This window comes from Balaenoptera ricei, chromosome 8 (assembly GCF_028023285.1).
Source record: "Balaenoptera ricei isolate mBalRic1 chromosome 8, mBalRic1.hap2, whole genome shotgun sequence".
NCBI lineage: Eukaryota > Metazoa > Chordata > Mammalia > Artiodactyla > Balaenopteridae > Balaenoptera > Balaenoptera ricei.
The window spans coordinates 59,184,154-59,189,624 of record NC_082646.1 but is presented as its reverse complement, the minus strand read 5'-3'; positions in this window follow the sequence as shown (position 1 = coordinate 59,189,624).

Genomic DNA, 5,471 nt, shown 5'->3' with positions numbered 1-5,471 from the left:
TCTGGCTGGATGATCCAGCCCGGTGTGGTGCTCAGTGTTTTACCCTGAGAGGTCAGGAGTGGCCTGGGTTCACCTTTATTTTCAGCTGAGGAAATGGATTCTTGGGATCTGAAACTTGTCCAAGGTCACTCAGCTTGTAAGGGGCAGTGACAGGGATAAACCCCTGGCTCTGTGACTCTAACGGGCCACGCCCCTACCTGCTACACCATGCAGCCTCCCTGCAGCGTTTGCGCATTTCATGCGTGCTCTGGAGGGACAGAGAGAGAGGGTGGTGCGGTGTCTCGGTGTGTCAGGGTACATGTGTGTCAGGTGGGAGGTAAGTTCTGTGTGTGCAAGAGGTAGTGGGTGTCTGTTTTCTTTTGCTCCAGAAATGGATTTAGACCCAGCCTGGGCTTTGCTGGGACAAGGAGTGTAGAGGGCAGTCATCCATGCCCCATTCCTGAGGATCCAGGTCCCCATCCCTGGGGGGGGTGACAATGGGTCTCTGTTTGTGGGGACAGGAGCCATCGGGGGCAGCAGAAGGGAAGGACAGCAACTCCCAGGAGGGCAATGGCCCCCAAACTGACACCCAAGGAGCAGGGGGGCTGCTGGTGGATGTCACCTGGAGCACCGAGAATGAGCCCCTCACAGACCTGCGGGGAAACCACCCAGACAAGCGGCCTGTCCCAGGAGGTGGTCAGATGGTGACCAGGCTGCCCGTCCTTTCACCCAGAAACGTCCAGGGCAATGCGAGTAGAACCAGGGTCTGCAGCAAGCAGGATTCCTACCCCGCTGGGGTCAGAAGTGAGGACATTTCTTGGGGGAGGAGAAATGGGGTGGGGTGGGGGAGGAACGATGTAAAACTAGAAAACACCACAACGATGCTCCCACTTCAGGTGGAGGAAAGCAAATCCCATACAGTCTGGGATTCTTCAGATGCTAGACACGCTAGACACTTAGTGTCCTCCAGTCTTGGGTCCTGAACTCCCAGGACTGTGGAATGGCCTGGATGGAGTTTCAGAATCTAAGAAAAGTGAACGAGAATCTTGAGTCAGAAGGCGCCTTCAAACGCAGCCTAAGAGGCTGCTGTCAGAGCGCCTCTCGGCCAGCTTCCCGCTCCACAGTCCCCTCGGGACGGCATGCTTCTGTGGATGCAAAGATGCTGGAGACAGAAAATAAACACTTGGCTTTAACTGCAGCCATGTCCCTGTCCAGGAGCAAGGGGTCTGGGCCTCTCACAGGCCCCATCCCCACTGCCAGCCTGTCTGGGACGGTTGTGTGATCTGCCACCTCCTCCCGCTCCGCCCCTGCCCCAACCCTTCAGCGCCCCCATCCGGGCCCCCGAGGGAGCCCAGCAGGTGAGGCAATGGGGACCAAGGGTCCCATAAGGAGAGTCTTCGGCAGCCACAGGTCTGGGGAGCCGAGCGGATGTTGATTTGGTCTACGGGAGCAAAGGGATCTGTTAAACGTGCAGCTGTTAAATTGCTCTGCCTGAAGCCAGCCATCTCTGAGGGTGGGCGGGGGCCTGGTGGGCAGGTGGTGGACAGAGCAGCTGGCAGCTAGCGCCCTGGTGGGGTGGTCTTAGACACCTAGCTCTGACGTTCCCACCTGGGGCCAGGGGGAGCCTGGGTTGGACCTGTGCTGCCACGCCCCACTTCTTGGCCTCCTCCAAGCAAACCCTGCAGACCCTCCCCTTCGCCTCCTTCTCCATCTCCTGAAATCCTACTCACCTTCCAGACCCAGTGCACATGGTACCTCCTCTGAGTAGTCTTTCAGACTTTCCACTCCTTACCCCGACACCCTGAGAGAAGTGGGCTTTCCCTCCCCCCAGTCCCCAAAGACCCCAGGATTCTGCCTGTCATCTGACTTCAGCCATTTCTTCTACACTAACTGGGAGCCAGGGGCCCACTGAAGGGGGACATGTGTGCTTCAGCCCCTCACCCCAACACACAGGCGGCTCCTGGGAGTCCAGGCACCCAGCTGATGGTGAGCTCCTCAGCCGGGGAGGACAGGGCAGGACATGTTGGCTGAGCTATGGCCCGATGGCCATGGGGATGCGGCACCTGACATCTGTGCCTGGACCACAGCCCCCAGTCCCTGCGACAGATGTCAAGAACCGCTCAGTCTTGCCTTGTTCTCTTTCCCTCTGTGTGACGCCCTGTTCTGCCATTCCAATGGCTCAGAATCAACTATTCACTCAGCCGGAGGCCGCCTGCATCCCTGGGATGCCCATCATGGACTTGGAGCCAGGCGGCCTAGGGCTTGAATCCTTGCTCTGCCACTTATGGCTCTGTGACCTTGGGCCATTGCTTCTCTCTCTGCACCTCAGTTTCCTCATCAATAAAACACAGATACTGGACACTACCCCTCAGAATCGTTTGAGAATTAAACGAGACAACCACTGCAGAGGCCCAGAGAGGGCCAGTGGCTGCCTTGAGTCACACAGCAAGAGAGCAGAAAAGATGCTGGACTTCCTGTTTCCCAACCCCAAACTCCCCCTTGCCCCATCCAGCCCCTCTTGGGTCTGGGGTCCCATGCTGGGGCCTGCATCCTGCTGGAGGTCTGGTCTGTGTAACCTGGCAGCTGGTCTCCATGACCTAAGGAACAATAGACCGTCAGGCTGCTCAAGCTGGGCCCAGTCCCTGCTTCGTTGTTCCGCTGGCCTGACCTGGCCTCCCCGGGGGGCCTTATCTGCCCATTCTCTCCTTTCCCACCAAGCTAATCTCTCCCTCTTTTCAAGAGTTCCTGTTTCCTTTCTGCCGCCTTCTTGTCTCTCTCCCCAGGCCCTGTCTCTCCCGTGTCTCCAGCTGGCCTCCCACACGTGGTTCGGGAGCCTCCTCAAAGTGGCTGGTACTATCATCCCTGGGGAGTTCCCATCTCTAGGGCTTTCCCAGTCTGGGACTGCTGCCCCCGTAGGAAGGAGGGAGAAGGAGTGTGGCCCAGGTCAGGAATCCTGCTGGTGGGTGACAAGCGTTTTGACACCCACAGATCAATACCTGGGCCTTTTAAATTCTTTGGGTTTGCTACTGGCTCAGGGGGCCTCTACAGGGCTTCCAATGCAATGGTTTGAGGATATTTACTCCAAAAGTCCAAGGTACCAAGGTTTTATGGCTCTAAATCTCTGAACACAGTGAGATCCTGGGACACCAGAGCTCCGAGTTTCTGGGATTCACACTGGTGAGGGTCCACCCCGCCTCACCTGAGTAAGGGCTCGGTTTAGCTGAATGCTTAGAGCCCCGACCTTGCCAGGGAGGAACAGTCCAGGGAGCAGCTCTCCATGGCCCCTGGGTTGCCCACCCCCTGACCAGCCGGAAAGGTACAGAGCTTCCCTGCAGGCCTGGCACTGGCCAGCGGCAGGTGCAGCGGCAGGCCCACTGAGTCAGGGGCCCAGTTGGGTCTCCTGTCCTGAGCCAGAAACAGGCTTCGGTCTTCCACATGCTCTCCCCGTGCCTAGCCAGAGTGAGAACGTGTGAGAAAGGGTTTGGTGTCAGACACACCTGGGCTCCCAGCCCCGCACTGCTGTGAACTTACTGTGAGATCTGGGCCAAGTGGCCTCCCCTCTCAGAACCTCACTTTTCTGACCTGTTGGATGGAGATAACAACACCCACCTGGGCCTGCTGTGAAGCTGACTCCGGACAATGTGTTTGGAATAGCACATAGTAGGTGCACAATAACAGGTAGCAGTTACATTATTATGACCACCCTTTCTGAGAGTCATTCTTGGTCCTTGGTCTGGTTTCCCCATTTGCTTGTCCTGGTTAAGGTCCAAAGGACACCCCAAAATCCAACATTTCCAAGACATGTACTAGGATGACTTTGCTGGACCCTGGAGCCCCATGGGTGAATTGGGCTGGTCCCAGCCCATGAGGAGGCCCCGGACCGGGGCGGCAGTTGTGGGGGGGAGGGTGAGGCAGACACAGACACAACACAAACCTCTACAACGCCTTGGCTCAGTGCAAAGTGGGAGAGGAACACAGAGGCCGTGGGAACCCAGAAGAGGCCACTGGCACAGGCTGGGGGTGGTCAGGGAAGACTTCCTGGAGGAGGGGACCATTTACTTGGGCCTTGGAGGAAGAGTGGGCAGTGGCTGGCCACTGTAAGCATGAGTATGATGGCTGCTTTAAAGGTTCAAAGGGTTGTATAGAGCTTGAGGGCGTCGGGAAAGGCTTTGTAGAGATGGCTCTGAAGGCTGAGTGGAATTCCAGCAGGGAAAATGACATTCCAGGCCTGCTGTGGAAGAACAGCAGATGCTCAAAGGGAGGCTGAACAGAGAGGGTGCCTGGGAAGTTGCAGGAAATGTGGCTGGAAGAGTCACCTGGGGCCTGGGGGAGGGGACTTGTATGCTAGGCCAGGGAACTGGGGATTGGTTTTATGGGCCATGGGAGCCAATGTGGAGCAGGGGCGGCCCTGAACCTGGGAGAGCATACACTCCAGGCGCTTGTTCAACAGAGGCTGAGTTTTCTGCAGAGATGCTGGTGGGAGGCCCGCCCTGCAATGCCCCACCACCGGCCCTCGGCCTCTTATCAGTTCTGTGACCACAGGAAAGGCCCTTCCCATCTTGGAATTTCCTCATCTGCAAAACAGATTGAGAGACCAGAAGACTAACCTCGAGCGAGGTTCCTTCCAGCCTCTGATTCCGTGACTCTGGCCACACAGCCCTTCCTCTTCCCACCCTGTGATTGGTCCAGCCTCTATGGGCGTGTCCACGCCATCCCACCCTGGGTCTGCCCCCACCATCCCAGGTTGTGTCTCAGTTGGCTCTGGGGAGTGGAGAGCTCTCCCCTCAGCATTTGTGTCTCCTCCCTGTGCACCGAAGTCCAGTTTATAATGTTCTTTCCTATCCTTTGTCTGGTGTGGTCACCCCACGGCCAGAGCAGATACAGATGATTAATAATTACTTCCAGCTGGGGGACCTACTTTAGCCCAGGGTACTCTTTACTTGCTCATCAGTGCTGCCCATGTCCCAGGAAGAGAGGCTGAAGCTCAGAGAGCAACTGGGACCCCCACCCCTCCAAAAGCCTCTCTTCACCTGGCAACAGCTAAGACCCCCAGGATTCTCCATCTTCCTGGCTGTTACCTCTTGGTCTCTCCGCCTCTTTTCCTCTTCATCTCCCTGACCTCCAAAGTGCAAATGCTCCAGGCCCAAGCCTTGGTCCTCTTTGCTTTTCTATCCCGCCTTTCAGTGACAATGTCCAAATGTGCATCTCAGCCCCAGGCTCTCCTCAGAGCCAGGCTTGATTATCTGCCCGTCTACTCAGGATTTCCACTAGGGACCCAACCGACATCACAATCTCCACCAAGTCTGAACCTTAGTTCTCTCTCCACCTCCGTCCCAGCATGCTTCCAAGCACTCGGCCAAAACCCTCGTGGTCCTTCTCCATCCTCCTTGCCCTCAAGTTCCACAACCATGAAAAGAACAAATCTAATGGCTCCACCTTCAAAACAGAACACGAATCCAACCACACCCACTGCAGACAGCCTGGTCCAGACA